The sequence below is a fragment of the Gopherus evgoodei genome, chromosome 12, assembly GCF_007399415.2.
Source record: "Gopherus evgoodei ecotype Sinaloan lineage chromosome 12, rGopEvg1_v1.p, whole genome shotgun sequence".
In the NCBI taxonomy this organism is placed as follows: Eukaryota; Metazoa; Chordata; order Testudines; family Testudinidae; genus Gopherus; species Gopherus evgoodei.
Window position 1 is genome coordinate 18418374 of NC_044333.1, and position 21786 is coordinate 18440159.

Genomic DNA, 21786 nt, shown 5'->3' on the forward strand with positions numbered 1-21786 from the left:
ACCCCTTTCACATAGCAAGCCTCTGAGTGTGACCCCCCCCCATATAAATTAAAAATACTTTAAATATTTAAAACCATTATAAATATTATAAAAATATTTAAAACCATTATAAATGCTGGAGGCAAGTAGGGTTTGGGGTGGAGGCTGACAGCTCACGACCCCCCCCATGTAATAACTTTGCGACCCCCTGAGGGGTCCCAACTCCCAGTTTGAGAACTCCTGTGCTAAATGATGAACTAATACTGGGCTGAGCCCTCAAGGGTTAATACATTGTTGTTAATGTAGCCTCTCACTCCACAAGGCAGCAGGAATGGAGGGGAAGGGAGACAGCATGGTAGACAGAGACAGACACACACCTTGTGTGTGGGAGAAAGACAAATACACACTGACCCTTTAAGTAAGCTGACCCACTCTTAAGTGCTTTGTCTTTTTAAGTGGATCAGGAAGTTGAGACCAGTAGCTGCTACCCCAGGCTCTCTCTGTCTCTCTTGCTCTGTGTCACCACCCTGCTCTATATGGAGAAGAAGGGTTAAGCGGGGTGTAGGGGGAGGGGGACACCCTGACATTAGCTCCTCCTCTTGGCCCCCCCATCCCCCGCACAGCAAGCAGGAGGTTGGGGAGTAGCTCCAAGGAGAGAGCAGGAGCAGCACATGGCAGTGGGAGGAGGGATAGCTGCAATTGAGAGGCTGCTGGCAATTGCTGCACAGGGAATTTAGAGGAGCGGGGAGCTGATAGCGGGGCTGCCAGTCCACCTTGGTTCCAAGCCCCAACCAGCTGGCTGCAACAGGCTGCTCTTCCTGCAAGCAGTGGACAAAGCAGGCAGCTGCAAAACTACTTTAGAAGGGAGCATTACACAACTTTATACGAGAATATTCCCTAATTGATCAGCAACGTAATAAAAAAACTGTTAACCGGGGCGCCTTTAAGTGAGGAGTTATTGTACTACATAAACATGAATTTACTTGTATGTAATGACAGAGCTGACTTCTCTTCTGTTGCGTATAATGCTCATTTTTGTCTAGGATCCCATTCTGAAATATGACGCTGCATGCTGTTCAGCTAAATTCTGAAAGCAGGACTTCAAGTTCTTTAACATGTATATCTATAATTTATCAACCCTAAAATGTCATATATATTCTATTTGCAAGTGTGAATCATGCTGCATTAATTAGGTTAGTGGTCTCAAACTACTAACCATTCAGACCTTCTTTTAGCAAAGGAAATAAACTAGAAGGGGAGAGAGTCAAGACGCTGATAGTTAAGGCTAAGATTTTGCCGTGGTTATTTTTAGTGAAAGTCTTCCTCAGTTTTTTAGGTGTGTTAGGATACCCTATATCCCACTATTACATCCTCACAGGCTGCACGAGGAGGGATATATAGCTATAGCTTGTCTAGGGAATCTGCAGACCTTAGAACAGTTTACAACTCTCACTAATTTCTTTCCTCAAAGTCTATCCTCTGTGTATTTTCAGAAAATTCCCTCGTGTGGTTGTGCATTCACACCTAGAAGAAACAGCACATCTATGGCATGGTCTTTTCTGCATTGATTTGTCATGTGTGAGGATGAGCAGAGGAACCCAGCCCTGATGATTATCCCCTGTGCTGCACTCCATGCAGAGCAACAGGGAACCCAGGAGCTGAGGACTACCTGCCATACTGCACTTTGCAGACATATGCAGTTTGAGGGAAAGATTTCATTTTGTGCCTCTTAGGGCTTGTCTGCATGGTGGCTTAGTCGTCACTAGTTGGGGAGTAAATTGTAACATACAGCAGCATGACATACACTAACTGATCTGTGTGGACCCTGCTGGCATGCGCTGAAAGTTCCCTAGTGCACATTAATGTAGTACTGTGTAAGGAGGCGCCCTGGCTCCCCGCCGCGCCTGAGGGGGAGGAGCCAGAGCAGGTGCCTCAGTGGGTGGAGTCAGCACGGCCTGTCCCCGCCCCCCAGAAGTCAAGGGGTGGGACAGGAAGTATAAAAGCCCGGCCCCAGCGCTCAGTTGGAAGCAGGCTGCCGGAGAGGACAGATGCTGGTGCCCGGGCTCCTGCCAGGCCTGACCTGCCCCACGCCCACTACCCGGAGGAGCCCTGCCCGGACCTGCCTCGCGCCCACTACCCGGAGGAGCGCTGCCCGGACCTGCCTCGCGCCCGCTACCCAGAGGAGCACTGGCTGGACTTGCCTCAGACCCGGTACCTGGAGGAACGTCGGCCTGACCTGCCGTGTGCCTGATACCCTGAGGAGTGGCCTGAGCTTCCCCATGATTGGTACCCGGAGGAACCCATGGTCTGGGACCCCCCAGACGATGTTGGCAAGAACCAAGTACCCAGAGAGGGGGAGGTTGGAAGTAGCCCGGGGATAGCCGACCCTGGTTTGGCTCCTGAAGAGCCCGAACCCATGTCAGTGTGTTGCGGCCAGGATCCCCACTGACCGCAGCGGGTCTTGACCGCTGCTAGGGCCCCGGGCTGGAACGCAGTGGAGTGGGAGGGCCTGCGTTCCCCCTGCCACCCGTAACCGGGTGGCAGTCTCCCCCTCTTCCCGCCTATTGCCACTGCTCTGCCCTGATCCAGAGGGCCAGAGTGAACTAGACTTGTGTTTGGTGCCCCGCCTGGACCAAGGGCTGGGCCCCTTTGACTTTGCCACTGCTCTGCCCTGACCCAAAGGGCCAGAGCTAATTAGACTTGTGTTTGGTGCCCCGCCTGAGCCAAGGGCCCGGGCTGATACTGTGTTTGCTCAGCCCCTGCTAGGGGCCTGAGCCTGAACTATTACTGCCCGGCCTGTCCAAGGGCCTGGGCTTATTGACTTTGAGAGCCCCGACCCCGGCTAGAGGGCTTTACCCTGTTTACAGACCTTATACCCCGCTCAACACCTGCCGAGGGGCTAAGCCGACCCGGACTGCAGTGCGTAAGGAGGCGCCCTGGCTCCCCGCCGTGCCTGAGGGGGACGAGCCCCGACGCAACCGGCTTACATACTGTTTGAAATGGGACTGCATTAACGTACACTAGGAAACTTTTAGTGGGCACCAACAGGGTTCACATGGGCCAGTTACTGTGTGACACACTGGTGCACATTAGAATTTACACCCCAGCTAATGTGAACAGAGGTACAGTGTAGACAAGCCTTTAGAACACCTCCTTGTAGAATCCCCTAAGTGAGACTCTTCAGAAGATGAAGGAAATCAGGGGGACTTTCTCTTCCCTCAGTGCTTTAGGTTAGGGACGCTAGAGGGATTTGAACAACTGAGTCTTTCTTATGCCTTCCCTCCTTGGGAGAGAGAGAAATTTCAGACTGACAGTCTCAATATTGCTAACTTCAAGAGATCAAAAATCATCAGTCAGAACCCCAAAAATCATGAGACTTAAAAAAAATGGTTTCATGCTTTTTAGTCTGTCTTTTGAACTCCCCTCTACTCCTCTGCCAATGTGTGTATGAGATAATTTCAGGTGGAAAAGTCAACCCTTCATGCACACAAAATGCACTCCTCTGCCTGACTGCTCAGATGGAGACTCCACTTACCTTCTCCTCACCCCTGAGACAGGGGAGCTGCCATCCATTTCCTATGAGTAAGGCTAAGATTTAGCCACAGAGGTCACTGCAGTCACAGATTGCTTGACTTTACTGGACTTCCATGGCATCTGCTTCAGCTGTCGGGGCCTGAAGCTAGGGCAGGAGGCGGGACTGTGCACCCCTGACCTGCAACTGGGGCTGGAACCAGGACTCTGCAGCCTCTGCCCTGTGGCTTGTGGCAGGGGCTGCAGCCCAGCTGGGGGCTGCAGCTGGGGCCACACACTCCTGTTTGCAGCAGCGGCTGCAGCGGGGGCTGCACCTCCCTCCCAGGCTGTGGCTGGGGCTGTGCACCCCTGTCCCACTGCTGCAGCCAGCTCCAGAGCAAGGGCTGCACACCTCCTGTTTCTGTGCCCCAGTGATGAGCAGCCAGAATATTAATAACCAGTTCCCTACAGGGTCTTCGGTGACGGATCCTTCACTAGCTCCAGGTCTTCGGTGGCACTTTGGCAGCGGGTCCTTCAGTGCCGGTGAAGACCCGGAGCGAGTGAATGACCCGCCACCGAAGTGCTGACGACAATCTGGTAGGGAACCGGTTATTAAGCGCCACCCAGTGAGTACAAGGCCAAGACACACACCCCAACTGCCCCCCAGGGTTCCACCCCCTACCCATCTCACCCTGCTCCCTGTCCCCTGACTGCCCTGACCCCATCCACCACCACCCCAACAGGCCCCTGGAACGCCCACGCCTACCCAACCCACCCCCATTCCCCGTTCCCTGACTGCCTCCCAGAACCTCTTCCCTCTCCAACCGCTCCTGGCCCCTTATCCAACCCCTCCTCCAGGCCCCAGCCCGGACCCCTTACCATGCTGCTCAGCGCAGCCTGTATGGATGCTGCGCGGCCCGCTGGAGCTCGCAGCCCCATACCATGCCGCTCGAAGCGGCAGGAGCTGCCGAGCTGCCCAGGAATGGTCCAGAACGCTGGCGCCGGGCTCTGCGAGAGGGGGAAGGTGGGAGAGGGGTCGGGGGAGACTTCCCAGCCAGGAGCTCAAGAGGGCCGGACAGGACGGTCCCACAGGCTGGATGTGGCCCGCGGGCCGGAGTTTACCCATCCCTTTAACAACCGGTTCTAAACCAGCTTCTAAATTTAACAACCGATTTGCGTGAACCGGTGCGAACCGGCTCCAGCTCACCATTGCATGCACCCAAGACTGGCGGCTGCAGCAGGGGCCGTGCACCCCCCCTTGTGACTTCTCAGGGCCGTGGGGCGCCTCCCCCGCTGCAGTCGGCGCCACACACCCCTGTCCTGTAGCTGTGGCCAGCTCTGGAGAGGAGGCTATGTGCCCCCTGTAGCTGCGTCCCACACTGCGGCCGCTGGAGCCAGGGCTTTGCCCCCTTGTTCTGTCAGTTCCCCACCCCTGGGACTCCATTCCTCCCCCCTACCCAACCCTGCCCCCTGGTTATTTTTAGTAAAGTCACAGACAGGTCATGGGCTCAATGAATTATTTTTTATTGCCTGTGACCTGTCCCTGTCCATCATGGCCTAATCATTCCCAGCTGTTGCTGTGGGTCATCAGGCCCTAATGTCCTGCTTGTTGTTCCCAGCTCTTGTTGAAAGTTCCCAAGCCTAAAGACCACCTCTATCTCCTTCCCCAAGCAGATAACTATGTAGTGATGAGAGGGACAGCACCTCAGATGTGCAAGTAATGGAAGACAGTGAAGGGCTTCTTGACCTGCCATTTCTTTCTTTCCACCCCATGCTTCCTCCCCATTCCTCTATTCTGTAAGGTCAGAACATTCCTCAGTGTGCACCAGTCAAAATTTATCCCAGTATCACTATAGAAGATCGATGGGCCGATTTCCTTCATGGTCAGGAACTCATCATTTCTAACTGGGAGAGATTTTTATCTGTGCATGAGTTTCTGTTGCTTGAGCTAAAGGACATGTTTCTTAGCCAAGGCTATAGCAGGCTCATCAATCTCTGGGCAGCTTAGCCACCAGTAGAGGAGGACAGAGCGCCTCTCTGAGCAAGCGGGGGTTACATACCCCTCCTGAGCATTGAAATGCGTCTCTGAGCTTCAACGACTTTCTCAGTTGAATTGCCTGAATTCCTCATATGGGCCACCACTTGTAACACCAACCCACGCAGGGGCATTGGCAGTAGGGATCAAACGTGGGACCGCCTCACTATATAGCCTTTGACAAGTAGCCAATTCCAAGCAAGCATACCTCAGCCCCCTCCTTCACACATGAAAATAAATATGAGGGTCATCATTAGGTCAAGAAGAGCAAACAAAAAAGAACTGTTGTCTGACACCCTATTGCCCCCACATGCCTTCACAAGCAATGCTAACGAGTGGCCAAACTGCAGCTTGCGAGGCACGTGGCTCTTTTACAATTCAAGTGTAGCTTGCAGAGCCCCCCCCCACAAACAAACAAACAAACAAACAAAACCTATCATTCTCCACCTACCAGATGGGGGGAGCTCAGGGCTTCTGCCCAGCGGAGAGGGGGATATTGAGGCTTAAGCCCCACAGGGCATCCCTGCTGGGGCTTCAGCCTCAAGAACCTCTCCCCAAAGGGCCGACGCCCTGAGCCTTCGCAGGTGCCTTCTGTGGGGCTGAAGCCCTGAGACCCTCCTCCCCTGAGGGCAGGAGCCCCTAGCCTCACCAGGCCACCCCAGGGCTGAAGCCCCGAGTTCTGGCTGGCGTGCTCCAGCTCTCAAACTTTTGAAGATTGTTGTATGCAGCTTGGAGGGTCGGTAAGTTTGGCCACCCCTGAATGCTAACATGGGTCGATGGCATTTCAAGGATGGTCCCTCTCAATTTCTTTAAAAAATATATATTTTTTAATTGCATGGTGTCATAAACAGATAGCTAAGCGTTAATGTCTCTTTCACCTATAAAAGGGTTAATAAACAGTAACCTGAAATACCTGACCAGAGGACCAATCAGGAAACAAGACTTTTTCAAATCTGGGTGGAGGGAAGTTTTGAGTGTGAGTTCTTTGTTCTTTGTCTTGGGTCTGTTCCTTTTTCTCATCTCTGAGAGAGATCTTTCTATCTCCTGGCTTTCTAATCTTCTGTTTCCACGTTGTAAGTACAAGGATAGTAAGACAATAGGTTTATTATTTTTTTTTTTTTGTATTTACATGTGTGTAGTTGCTGGAATGTGTTAAATTGTATTCTTTTTGAATAAGGCTGTTTATTCATCTTTTTCCTTTAAGCAATTGACCTGTATATTGTCACCTTATTACAGAGATCATTTTATGTCCTTTCTTTCTTCTTATATAAAGCTTTCTTTTTAAGACCTGTTGGAGTTTTTCTTTAGTGGGGCCTCCAGGGAATTGAGTCTGCAGCTCACCAGGGAATTGGTGGGAGGAAGAAGTCAGGGGGAAAATCTCTTTGTGTTAGATTTACTAAGCCTTGACTTTGCATACCCTCTGGGTGAGGGGGAAGAGAGATTAGATCTCTCGGTACTTGTGTTTCCAGGACTGGAAGCAGGGAATCTCCTAGGGTCGTCCAGGGAGGGGAGCCTGGGAGGAAGTAACAAGGGGAGGGGGTTATTTCCTTTTGTTGTAAGACTCAAGGCATCTGAGTCTGGGGGTCCCCCAGGGAAGGTTTTGGGGAGACCACAGTGAGCTAGGCACTGTATAATTCCTAGCTGGTGGCAGCAATTACCAGGTCCAGGCTGGTAACTAAGCTTGGAGGTTTTCATGCTAACACCCATATTTTGGACGCTAAGGTCCAGATCTGGGAAAAAATGTTATGACACATGGCCTAATGGCCTCTCCATGATGAAGAAGAGAAGTCATGACAAGTGCTTTCTTTGTGCTTTATTCTCCAGCATCAAAGGAACTTCGAAACTTCCATTTCCAGGTGGCTGAGATACTGTATCTCAGAAGCATAAAGTCAAAAAACGTAACTCTTGCAATATTAGAGCTCATTCCCTCAGAGCTGTGGCAGCTTCATGGACAAAAATATCACATTCCTCATACAAGGACATTTGTAAAGTAACCAGCTGGAACCGCCGTCCCCAAACATATGGGCGTAGCTTTTCCAGGGCGTACACAATGGCATAGCATTCCTTTTCGCTGACTGACCAGTGACTTTCCCTCTCAGACAGTTTCTTGCTGAGAAACACGACAGGATGGAAGTTGTGATCCGTTGCTTCCTGCATGAGAACTGCTCCTATACCACGCTACAAACTGGACATCTTGTCAGCATCTGATGAAGCCTTCTGTAGGTGGGTGCTCCTCCCTGTAATATCCGAGTAACTATTAGGAAAGGGTTATATTCTTTTGCATCTGTGCATAACTGTGTATACAGTACATTCCTGTTTATCTGAACAGCCTGGGGGACATCTGAAACTTTCAGATAATCGGACATTTGGATAAACAGTAGTGTTATTTTGAACTGCCTTTTCACAGGGGGGATTTACTGTGGATCTGGATGGCTAGGGATTTTGGAGAAAACAAATGTAGGTACCTGGAATTATACTGCAGTTCCCACCACCCCAAGTGGACACTGCTATGAAAATCCCAATGTCATGCACCTGTGAAACTCATTATGAATAAAAATAGAAAAAAATGAACTGTGCCTTATCTAAAAAATTCCTTTCTTGGTGTGATGAGGTCCATGGATCCAACCCACACCAAAAGGGCTCTTTGGAAAATATCTCAAATGGCAGTTTCTCAGAGGTGGAGCCACAATTCCCTGTCTCTGATTGACAGATGTTGTGTGCCTCCAAGGCTCCAAAGAGCAGCGAGACAGTGTCATGGAAATGTGGACCTCTTTATTCCTAGAAAGGAAATTTTGTGGGGAGGCCTGGATACATTTCCCTGTTCCCTTTCTGATGAAGGGGAAAGACTTCAGAGTTCAAGTAGTAAGACACTCATTCAGTTAAGCTGCTCTGCAGTCTTGCACAAAATGTATTTAACTTGGATCTGGTGGCATGGCAGGCTACTATATCTGTGACCTTCTCTGTCTTGCTATAAAGTTGGGGAGAGGAACACACTCCCCTTTCTCAATGACTACTTAAAATCTCATTGGTTTTCTTATATCCATTGACTTCAATGAGCCTATGACAATTTGTATCAGCTAAGGATCTGCCCCATAGTGGCCCATGTCTTAGTGCCATAGAATGTAGCACAGGGGTGGCCAACCTAAGCCCGAGAAGGAGCCAGAATTTAACAATGTACGTTGTCAAAGAGCCACAGTAATATGTCAGCAGCCCCCCATCTGCTCCCCCACCCACTGGCAGCCCCACTGATCAGCACCTCGCCCTCCCTCCCCACACCTCCCAATCAGCTATTTCATGGCTTGCAGGAGGCTCAGCGTGGGGAAGGGGAGGAGTGAGGGCACTGCAGGCTGAGGGGAGGGGGTGGGAAGGGGTGGAGTGGGGGGGAGGGCCTGTGGCAGAGCCAGGGATTGAGCAGTGAGCACCCCCAGCACATTTGAAATTTGGTGCCTTTAGCTCCAGCCCCGGAATCGGTGCCTATACAAGAAGCCACATATTAACTTCTGAAGAGCCGCATTTGGCTCTGGAGCCACAGGTTGGCCACCCCTGATGTAGCATGTAGAGTGCTCAGAAGTTAAATTGAGCCTGCTTTCTAATATAGACACAGTCTGGAACCATAAAGGGTGATCAGAGTTAGCTGTCAAGGTAAGTGAATGGTATGCATTTTTAACAAATAAACACCTGAAGAGAGTCTTATCTTTTAAATTCCTTAATTATAACCATTAATTATACCTGAATATTTATATTGTGCCAGAATTCAACATCTAGAATAAAACAGTTATGGGTTCATTTTCTTTGGCACAACAAATGGGCAGATCCTCAAGTTGCTGTAAAATGGTTTAATTCTGTTGAAGTTAAGGTGCTTTGTTTCTGTAACTTCTTCATGTCCAAACATGGAATTAATCGGTAATAGCTATTGCACTTTAAATTCACACCCTACATTAATTCAAAACAACTTTCAAGTGCAGACAAGCCCAAAGTAGTTTTCTAGCTCACTTGACATCAAAGCCAATGCACTCTTTCCCTAACTGGCAACACTCATTCTGATAATTAAGAGGTTCTCAAACTGAAGCTTGGGACCCCTCAGGGGGTCGCGAGCTGTCAACCTCCACCCCAAACCCCGCTTTGCCTCCAGCAGTTATAATGGTGTTAAATATACTATATAAAAAAGTGTTTTTAATGTATAAGGGGGCTCACACTCAGAGGCTTGCTGTGTGAAAGGGGTCACCATTAAAAAAGTATGAGAGCCACTGTGATAACTTAATGCAGGCAATAGCCAATACTGTTGGTGTATCTGATCTTGTCTCTTGCAGATTTTGGCAATCTTAAAACTTACTGCATACACCTGCCCACTTTCATGTGCATACTGGCTTCATTAACTTCCATCTTTGGAGTGCTGATGAAAAGAGTCCAACACCTTTATGTATATACATTGTGGTTTTTGTCCTTTTGTCCCAATTTCATACTTGTCAACATTTAAAAGCTGAAAAATGGACATCTCAAGTGTATTGGAATACTTTTGGGGAAGCAGGTACAGTTCTCTGCTACACCTCAAGAGGGAGCAGGGTAAGGCTTTAAGCCACCTTTGTGCTCTTCCAATTCTGGCTATTTGGGTCAAAGTGGCCCCTGATGTAACTTAGCCCTGCAGGGGCCTCTCACAGAACTACATTTCACTCCCCACCTCCAGCACACTCCATATGCCGGAGCTGGGAAGTAGTCCTTAAAATACAGGCTCTGGCTGCATTCCTCACTTCCTCCGCTAAGGATTTCTCTCCTGAGTCAGTGCTTTGAATGGGAAACAGCAGAGACAGTCCTGTCTAAATAGTGGGTGATAGTGAGTATTGTGTAGTCTGCTTCACCATGTGTAGGGTCTTATAGCATGCCCATCTCCATTGTGGTTGAATGCCTGGGCTTTTTATACCATGGCTTTTTTGTTCTTGCTGTTGTTGCTGAGGAGAAGTACAAATTTGTGTAATATTGTGTGTAACAGACAAGAAAACATAGTACCTGTCCTGAAGAATTTAGGATGCAAGGGTTAGATATATAGTACCCAGCATAAGCAATCTGGCTCTAAATCTCTGCCTCTCATTCAGTGCCTTACTCAGGCTGCTGGAATCTGTCTCTAGCTAATTTTTGGAAGAGCGCTTCTGGTAATGGCATAAGTGTCTGAACAGCCCTTCTGGGGAAGGACATTGACTCATACAGTGCTGTTATTGACTCTGATGTGGTCTCCTTCTACTTTACAAGCACACAGGCTGCATTTTATATGAACGCCTCTCTCTCCATGATGGTTTTTCTGCACTGTGTGCTATTTCTGGGTGAAGGCCTGATTATGTTCTGAATGGTTCTCCCGTGTGGGAAGCTTGTAGTTCCCTCTACTGTGATGTATGCAGTATCATATGTTCTTCTAATAACAAAACTTGCAGAATCACATTTTTTTTAAGACCTCCTAATGTGCTGTCAGCTGAGTAAGTTGTCATATTCTAATGCTAGAGGGGTTCTGATATGTGGAAAAATCTGCTTATAAAACTAGGCACATATCTGGTATGTTCCCATTTCCACCTGCTCACAGAGGGCATAAACTCAACAGGCCTGTACCTATACATTAGGGCTCTCAAGGATGTTTGACCTATTTTTCAGTGCAATCTCAACCAGACCTGTTTTTGTGCATATGTGTTTTGGTATGCTAATTATCTGTGCAAACAGTTGAAAGACTATAATGCCTGGGCATAGTTGATAAACTGTTCATTCACAAATGGGTTTTGTGCATACAAATTCTTTCACCTACCTGTGCATACTTATGCTTAAAACATGTGGTTGCATCTTACTCCTGAAACACTGCAGCTATGTAGACTACAATCTTCTTGACTTTTCAGGAAAACCAACTAGTTTTACTACTTTAATTACAACTGATTAAACTCCATAAGATTTCATTATATCTAAAATGATTGCATCATCACTACAGAAATAAGACACTGTCTCCCCCATTTTAAAAAAAAAAGCATTCCAAAGAGTGAGGAATAGTCAGTATAAAACTGAGACAACTTAACTCTGTAAAATATTGCTAATTCTTTGATTAAGACTTGTAATGAATTTCTGAATATAAAACATTTTAAAACCCCAAATTCTAGGCAAGTATGTTCTAACAGAAAGCTCTTTTAGAGCCAAGAGGGTCCAAATATTCAGAAAACAAACCCATTTAGGTACATGTGACATTTTACAGCTTCTCAGAAGCAAATAACTGGCACATTTGAAAGAAAAGCAATTACTTATATCATGATCAAAATCTGGAAACTATGTTCTAATGACTGCAGTGGAACTGTGCCAATGTACACCACTTGAGCAACTGGCCTTATTTCTTGTACTCAACCACAAATGATAGAATAGGTGAGCCAGTCCTTTGAGTATCAACCCACTGTAACCTGTTGTTCCACTGTCTAGTTTATAAATGGAAGTACATTATTCAAGGTGATGGGTCTTTTAAAATCTGCAAGGCCAGCGATAAATCTGATCATTAGGGCCCTACCAAATTCACAGCCATGTAAAACATGTCATGGACTGTGAACTCTGGTCTTCCCCCTGTGAACTCTGGTCTTTTGTGTGTTTTTACCCGATACCATACAGATTTCAAAGGGAAGACCAGCATTTCTCAAATTAGGGGGCCTGACCCAAAAGGGAGTTGTGGGCAGGGGGGTCACAAGGTTATTTTAGGGAGGTCATGGTATTGCCACCCTTACTTCTGAGCTGCCTTCAGAGCTGGGCAGCCAGAGAGTGGCGACTGTTGGCCAGGTGCCCAGCTCTGAAGGCAGCGCCCTGCCAACAGCAGCCGAAGTAAGGGTGGCAGTACCATGCCAGACTACCCTTACTTCTGCGCTGCTGCCTTCAGAGCTGCGTGGCCAGAGAGTAGAAGCTGCTGACTGAGGGCCCAGCTCTGCAGACAGTAGCACAGAAGTAAGAGTGGCAATACCATACCATGCCATCCTTATTTCTGCACTGCTGCTGGCAGTGGCTCTTCCTTCAGAGCGGGGCTCCCAGCCAGCAGCCAGAACTCTGAAGGCAGTGCTGCCGCCATCAGCAGTGCAGAAGTAAGGGTAGCTGTACCACAATCCCCCATACAATAATTTTGCAACCTCTCTAGAACTCCATTTTGGGTCAGGACCCCTACAATTACAACACCGTGAAATTTCAGATTTAAGAGCTAAAATCATGAAATATACGATTTTAAAAATCCTATGACCGTGACCAAATTGACCAAAATGGACCATGAATTTGGTAGGGCCCTACTGATAATGAAATATGTTGTAAGAGAAAACACGGTCCAGCAAGGATACCAGCAAGAAAATAAAATGAGGTTTTCATGTGAATAAAAACAAAAACAGACAAGCAGGCACAGTGGTAGCACATGAAGATGAAGAACCAGTTGTCACTTGTAAAGCCAAAATCCATACACCCCAGGTCAAAAGAAAAAAAAACAATTAGCTGTCAGAAAACAGTCCATAGTACCATTAAAACATCCCCTACTGGGAAATCTGTGTGCTAATGGCACTAAAGTAACTGCAGGGGGAGCCCGTAGCCAATTCTTTCAGAAGGAGATGAAAAGTTACAATTTCTCAGCCATGAGGAAAAAAGGTGTGCTCTTATATAGGGATGTGTGATCATAGCAAACGTTTGCACAGTTACTCAGACTTAACACAGAAGTTTGTTTCTTTGTCCTATTGTTTATTTACGCTCCCCCATTGCACTGTCAGTATCCATCAGATGTCTCTTGCCCTTATACTTACATTGTAAACTGTTTAGGGCAGGGACCATCTTTTTGTTCTGTGTTGGTACAGTGACTAGCACAATGGCGTCTTGGTCCATGATCAGTCTGAAATTGCAAAGAGCCTGAAAATACTGGAAGAGCATGAAGGTCAGATCCGAGACTGGCAGGACTTCGATGGGGAAGGAGGAGGAGGATATGCTGTGGTTTGTAAATAGCTTTCCGCAGGAAATATTTACAACAGAGGGCTTTGAATTAGAAGTGTTTCCCAAAAGGTTCCAGATTCCAGGAAAGGTCTAGGTGAGTCACGCATGCCCCAGAGGCACTCTCACCCCACAACTTCCCCTGGGAAGCAGCAGACAGTGATATCTGGGTGGCAGCAGCAGCGCAGAGGAAGCAGCGGGAGCCAGAATGAAGACAGTCAGGGGCCTGGTAGCAATCATGGTACACACACCTTCACTCACTCAACCAGGTTTTTTTTTTAAATATATAACCTACAAAGATGGCCTTGCTTATATATAAGCTTTCTCCAAAAATACTTTAAAAGAAAGCAAAGGTGTGTCCCATCCAGTTCCTTTCAATGTAAAGTACTTTCTCCATAAGTGAATTCCCTAGAAAACATTTTATATCATCTAGACACACAGTTCTACAATCTAATATCAGAATAAGAAAAGCAGTTCAGTGGTTTCTTTAGCATTGCTATAAGCATCAAAGAATAAACTAGCATATTAAATAAGAGATAGGTCCCCATCTTACTCCAGCTGACGTCAGTAGTAACACAGGGTGGGAGGAAGAGGAAAAGATGGTTACAACCTTCTACCATTGATTATACTGGGTCCTGATTCCTCACAAAGATCCTCTCTGCAAAGGAGCATGAGGAAGCACTAATATTGATGAAGCTCCATAATGAATTAAAACAAAAACAGTTCATGTTTCCTTTTGGAAAAGCCAATTAAAAATGAGGTAAATGATGGCATTTCTTTGTACTTTGTTCCTCTGAAAAAAAAGACTCTCTAGACATGTCATGAGATTCAATAGCAATTATTTCCCTATCAAATCAGCTCCATTTATGACAGAAACGATCATTTATTTTCCTCTTCCTAATTGTCAGCCCTGCAAACTTACCTTAGGATCTAAGATTCAAGGTGGTCTACTTATTTCTGATTCTGCACCAATAAGAAAGGTTCTGCAGGTGGCACCCTCAGCAACACCTGTGCAATCCTATGTCCCTCAGTAGGTTTGCCCAGATGTACATTATTGGAATTAGTCAACAATCCTGCTGCTAAAACACAGACTCACCCTCACCAGCACACACTGTCTGATCTATGGTGGCTGTGTAGGGCTCATAGGAGTAAAAGGCAAAAACATAGGCCAACAGAGCTATCATAGGCCAGCAAACACTTACCCATGTGCTTAACTTCAAACACCGTGAGTAGACCCTCTTGAACATATATGCATATAATAAATGGAACTCAATGGTGCTTAATGTGCATCATTTCTGTTCCATTAGAAACACAGGAAAATTAACACATGCTTAATCAGGGGCTTAATGTTAAGCACCTGCATAAATCGTTGCAGGATTAGGGCACTAGTCAGCAATCCTGCAGAACAACTTGTGGGATCAAAGCCATATTTCTGTCACTAAAATGAACAGATAGGACATTGGGTATACCCAGGACACATCTTTGAGTAAAAAGATGCTATTTTTACAAAGATCTTGCCTACATGATGCCTTAGTCTGCACCTGCCGGGGTGTAAATTCCAAAGCACACCAGTGTATTATGCACTAACTGGCCCGTCTGAACCCTATTGGTGTGCAGTAAAAGTTCCCTAATATGGATTAATGTAGTCCTACATTAAACAGTACTACCTTAACCCATACTAAGGAACTTTTAGCATGCACCAGCAGAGTCTACACTGGTGCACATTGGAGTTTACACCCCCATCTGATGCAGACTAAGGCACCATGTAGACAAGCACTGTCCATTCAGTCACTTTTCAGAATAGAACCTCACTTCACATAAATGGTGAGAATCTCTTGTTTAAACTGAGCTCCACACCAGCAGCTCCCTGTGCAGGAGCAAGGATGGGGATATTTATGGTTTCTAGTTTCAAAGCAAATTGTAAAGTGGTGTAAGCCCCACATTCACCTATCTTCAAACGTGTGCTGTTGGAAAACATTCTCCAGTTTACAAAAAATTCACCACTGAAAAGGCAACAGAAAATAGCATCTGTTTTTGTGGGGATCAATATTATTTGAATTATCATAGTGCTGAAAAGCCCCAGTAGTGGACCATCTCAGATCCGTGCAGATATGCTGCCCAGCGCTGTGCCTATTCCTGCTGACAACTTTCATGAGTCTAGTCCAAACCCAAAGAATTTGGGTAATTGAAGAAGTGTTGTTTTACTGTGTTTCTTACAGAACAGAGACTAGGCTCATTTTTCAAATACAATGGATATAATTGTTACAGATCAAAAGTCTATTTTTAGAAGTGCCAAAAGTGTTTGTCACCAAATACGTTGGCTTACCAGAGTTTGATAGAATTTGTCATTGTTAAGGGCTTGATCCTGCAAACATTTATGCATATAAGTAACTATTGGGTAGACCCGTTTATTTAGGTATACTCATATGAGTAAAGTTATGAACATGCTTAACTGTCTGCAGGATCAGGGTTGGTATGTCCAGTGTATTTCATGGTGACTATTAAAATGGCTTTAAAATATCAACTAAATATTATCCGACTTTGAATAATTTGTAGTGTGAAATGAAAGATCTTTTTATTTGATGTTTCTCATAACTCATAACTTCAATTAAAGGATTTTGTGTCATGATTTCATCTTCTTCTTTCTAATAGTGCCTGAAAGGTCCCATCCAACATCAGAGCCTCATCATACTACAGAGCCCAAATCCTGAAAACATGCACATCTTCTCATAGAACCATCTCTTCTCATGGAATATCAGGGTTGGAAGGGACCTCAGGAGATCATCTAGTCCAGCCCCCTGCTCAAAGCAGGACCAATCCCCAACTAAATGGCCCCCTCAAGAATTGAACTCACAACCCTGGACTTAGCAGGTTAATGCTCAAACCCTCCACTTTACACACATGTAATCCCATTAAAGCAGTGTTTCTCAAACTGAGGTTGCTGCTTGTGTAGAGAGAGCCCCTGGCAGCCCAGGCCGGTATGTTTACCTGCCCCGTCTGCGGGTCCGGCCGATCATGGCTCCCACTGGCCGTGGTTCACTGCTCCAAGCCAATGGGAGCTACTGGAAGTGGCACAGGCCGAGGGACTTACTGGCCACTGCTTCCAGCAGCCCACATTGGCCTGTGGTGGCGAACCGCTGCCAGTGGGAGCCGCAATCAGCCAGACCTGCAGACAGGGCAGGTAAACAAAAGTGGCCCGGCCCACCAGGGGCTTTCCCTATACAAGTGGCAACCCTAGTTTGAGAAACACTGCATTAAAGTCCCTTTGCAGTTTGTTGTTAAGGCATTGGACTGAGATTTAGGTGACCTGGGTTAAAATCCCAGCTCTGCCATAAACTTCCTGTGCAACCAGCGGCAAGCCATACCTAATTAGAAAAGAGACAAAGAACAATTAAGTGACTTACCCAAGGTCATACCGGAAGTCTGTGACAGAGCTGGGAATTCAGATCTCCTGACTCCCAGTCCAGTGCCTTAACCAAAAGACCATCCTTCCTCACCACTCCACCCTCTCCGATTATCCATTCTTTAAAAACTAGAATGTTACTTTGGTATTTTTTTTGTCATATCAAAGCCATGATTTTCCTAATTCTTTCCATTATAAACTACCATAAATTCACTCCTCGTCCCCCACCATTGGTGGTGAATAAAGTATAAAGAGCTGAGGGAAAACAATGTCTGTCTCAAATAAAATAAATAAACAGGACACTGTCCCTCTCTAGTGATTCCCTGGCTGAATTCTGGTTGAATGCAATGAAAATTGAATTGGCAATTAAAACAATTGTGAGAACCAACCAACCTTTGTACTGTCTATATTTCAGTCATTGCATCCCCACTGGGTGATCAGATATGGAGATATAAGACTTGGTTTTCCACTTAGGTTTTTCCATCCAAGCTCTTTTTTGATCCATTCCTCTTTTTTCCCTTCAATATTTTTTAAATGTCATAATCAAGGCTCTGACTTACCAAAACCCTTTAGCGGGTACATAAGTGCTTTGCTGAATCAGGGCCAAAGAAAGCAAATATACATCACAACCATCAAGGATTCACTGAACACTCCCATAAGGATATTAGAATAGGAATGTGGAATCATTTGGGACTTGCTTCTTCAGCCCTTTAGACAAGTGCACAGACCCATTACGGTTAATTGAGTAAAGTGTGCAGGTTGGGCTTCTGCTGAGCTGTGTGACAATCAAATGCTATATTGTGTACCAGACATCCTTAATGAGTCTCTATTTAGAAGTCTGTGCCATGGTTCATGGATAGCTATTTCAATTGTATTTGAATTACTTCCAGAGACTGCTTTCTCTTACCTAGGTTTTTACTTATTTTCTGACCCATTCTAAAAAGAAAACCTCAGTGTATAGATTTCAGTTTGATCTGAGCATGTTGGCTTGAGCGTGGACACTTTATATGACTCCCCCCACCCCCACCCGACAGTCAGTCTTCTTCAATGAACTCTTAGGCTTACTCAACAGATAAACCAGCTGGGGAGGGTTCAGCAGCTAAAGCAAATGCCCTTCCCCAGACCATATGCTCTCTCTCCCCTTGACCATATGCCCTCTGTGACAGTTCTGGATTAACTCAGTGTGTGAACCCGTATCCAGCAGATGGCATCTTTGCAAACCATAGGAACAACTAATGGAACCTCTGGTATTTAAAAAAAAAATACAGACTCTGCCAGCCAGCAAAAGACGAGTTAGCTGAGAGTTTTTCCATATCTTTTTTCAATATTGTCACAGAGCTTTGATTTCTTTGCCAGAAGCAGTTAAAATCTATAGACATCTGGCATAGGCTTAGAAGATTGGTTTTATATGATTTTTAAAATAACATAAAAGCCCAGGTAAGGACACATCCTAGATATAACTGATGCGGTAAATGGAACAAATTGTCTGACTATAATATATTAATCTTGCAAAATCTGGCATAAGAGACCTGGCACCTCCAAACTTCACAGGGTGTTACACTAGTTTGCAGATTGGCTCTCGTTAGTTTTTTGTCCATGAATAATTTCATTTAATGAATTATAAGAACCAATATGTTCCATATTCTGATTGCAAGTTTGTCAGTCACAGCAACTTAATTAATTGGCTCAATAACTTTAAAGAGGTTAGTATTTCTGCACGATCATTTTATATATGACTCTCCACAGGACAAGGAAGATTTAACAAAACACTTGTGTAACCTGGGAGTAATGCCACCATATTGTAAATTTTTGTTCAAGGAGGCTGAGCTAATAAATACAGAGGCAGCTGCTCAGAATTCTCTGTGGTTAAACAGACCAGTCATCTCTTCATCACTATTTAAATACAGAGGAATTCCGAAGGAGACAAACACTTATAAGAGGCTTACCTCACAACTGTCAGTGCACACAGATTAATGGCATGGCAGTTATACCAAGAATGTTGTGATCGTTATTTCATTTTTATGTACCGCGTTCATTGCCTGCTGTATATGTTTTCTTAAAACCACAAACAGTTTCTTTTTAAAAAAATAGCTTGTGTACAAAAGTTTTAAGTAAACACTTATATGGCAACATTCATAACAGGAGTTTTGGTGGAGGTTAAACTAAGGCCTGGGAACAACCGTGAAAGCAAAAACCATGAAATACTTTGAAAGTGTGTCAGGAGCTCTTTTGAGCCGTTAGGCATTGATTTCATACCAACATACAATCAAACCTTCACATGTTATGGGGCAAATCAGCTAGGCTGCAGCAGGCAGGCATCCAGAACATCCATTTGGTGTATCATGCACATAGCCATTGTGCTGCAGGGGAATGTCAGTCCTTTCAGAATGATTTTTAATAATTTATAACAAAACAATTATGCCTTTTGCCAAAATACTACAACAGATACTACTTTATCAACACATGAGCATTCATGCGATCACTACTTCATTACAGCAGTTATTGGCAAGATAAGAACCTGTTATATTCCCAAGTGTAATTAATACCTTAGACATGCATGCAAGATCAGTGATTACCAGCATGGGAATTACACAGATATAAATTTACCTGCTTCAATGTTTCATTGCTTTCAGTTTTACTAAAAGTAGGGTTTGCTGCAATGTCCTCAGTCACCATTCTCCTTGCTCCATAAGCAGTCTCTGTTGTGGAATAGTTTGTAGTCACCTTCCATCCCAGAAGTACCTGAAGTTCAGTGGTGGTGAAGGGATACAGAATAATTTTTTTTAAAACTAGTGACTTAGGAGCCTGAGTCCCATTTTCAAAGGGGATTTAGGCACTTAGGCCCAGATCATTAAAGGTATATAGGCTCCTAACATCTGTTGGTTTCAATGGGAGGTAGGTGCCTCAATACATTTGAGAAGCTTGGCCCTAGGAGCCTCATTGCTAGGCAGTGGGAATTAGATGCCTACAGATGCAGATAGATGTCTACAGGATATTCAGAAGTGCCTAGATGCCTACCGCCTACTGAAGTCCTTTTTGTTCTAAAATCAGTTTTATTCTGGAAAAGTGTCCTCACCTGGAGAGTTACACCAGCAGAGTTGTTGTGGAACAATTATAAAAATAGTTATGTCAGTTAATTTCCCCATGTAGACAAGTGTTTAGTTTTAACTATCTTGCTGCTCTGTATAAAATATCAAGGTATAAAATTTTAGTAATATTTTATTGAAGATGCAATATAGTTATGTATGTCATATTTGTAATGCTGAAGGAGATTTTGGTGCTTATAAATGAGGAGTAATTTCTCTTTTTTTCAGAATCTGAGTTCAAAGTTTTGGCTTTTCAATGTAGCTTTTTATTGAAGTCTTGTCAATACATCAGAATCAGATACAAAAGATACTGTGAGTAAACATTCTTAGAATAATCACACCTGTGCATTGACTTGAGACTTCAACCTTTCTTCCTTTGAGCTCACCTGCTCTGGAACTATTAGACAGAGCTAAAAACAAAAAGAAAACTATTAAACAACAAACAGCAAAAACTCAAAGGAAAAACATTAAACATATTACAAGCATCAATTTGTTTCCTGTACTCATATCCTACCCCAAAACCTTTGTTTTATTGTCTGTTTACACTGTAAGCTCTTCTGGGAATGAACTGTATTTCACTCTGCTTGTACAGCACCTAGCACAATGAAGACTCTTGGTTGAGTCTTCCTGGTGTTGCTGTAATACAAATAAACAATATCGATAAATATTCTATGATCTGTCTTAAGTCTAATACTCATTATGGGCTAGACTGTGACTTTTAAGGCACAGCCCTGAGCTGGAGGTGGTGTGGGGTATCATTCCAGGAGAATCACCAAGACCCTTCAGTCTATGATAGGCAGAAAGCCCCCAGAGCTCTCTAGTGCTTGGGGGAGCCTGGATACTGCTACACCACATGTAGAAGTGCAGCATAGTTATCTCCTCACAACTCTGTTTGTAGGCACAGGAGGTGGTGGTCTGCTCCTGGTGGGGCACAACTTGGATGCAGTTCTGTCATCCCCCAAGTGCAAGGGCTGCAAATCTTGTTGATGATTCAAGGGCTGAGGAAGGTTTCTTGCTCTCTCCCCTTCTTTCCCCTTACACCTGCATAAAACAGCAGGTCATGATCTATCTGGCTCTATGTACATTTGAAAGCCAATATCTGCATACCATAATAGTTGTACACCATACTCCGGTGACACAGGGCACCTGGAAAATCTGATACTTCACAAAGGCTGAGTTGGGTCTGTCCAATTTCAGTTTAAATTGTCCTTTTGTCTCTGTCTCCTGTGCTGCAGCACCTAAGGATGCTCTGTCATGTCACTTAAGAAAGGAGATCATGCAGCTTTACATTTATATTTTCCTCATTATTCCCAGCAGGGAGATCTCAATACCTTTCATTTTTGGTGACAGTTGCTGTTTCTGGCAATATGTCTATATATTTTGGGACAGTACCGTATAATTTGGTCCAAGCTCCCTTCTCCACTGCAGTTTCTCCAACAATGTAATTTCCATTGCCCATTATCTGGAAGCAGAGGAACAGAATCTATGTACGGGTGATATGGTGTTCCCATCAAATTATAGGCAGTAGCATGGCATCCTCTATATATTATCTAATTACATTCTTCTTATATTTAGAAGTCAACTGCTTTCCCCCATTCTTTAAGGCTTATTTTGTTCCCTTTGTTCTACCTATTATTCCTTTCCATGGAGAATCCTGGAATAAAACTGTCTTCAGTTCAGTTATGTCTTGAGTTATTTGTACATCATTTTTTTTCTGTTGAAACACTACACAGCTGGAAACAATTATGAAAGGAAATTAAAAAAATCCCTTCTATTCCTGATGTTCCTCAGTAGTATAAACTCTGAAATAAAGT

The 21786-nt window shown here is 45.0% G+C and overlaps 1 long non-coding RNA gene across 3 annotated transcripts in view; it reads left to right on the forward strand.

Moving 5' to 3' along the window:
* The first annotated feature begins 7663 nt into the window (after window positions 1-7663).
* Window positions 7664-21786, forward strand: part of LOC115660167 — a 70845-nt gene continuing 56722 nt past the window's right edge. The window contains exon 1 of one of the 3 annotated variants that reach the window (XR_004002761.1): window positions 7664-7747. This is a non-coding gene — a long non-coding RNA (uncharacterized LOC115660167). The remainder of the gene's footprint in view (window positions 7748-21786) is intronic. The other 2 variants (XR_004002763.1, XR_004002762.1) reach the window with 2 other exon arrangements.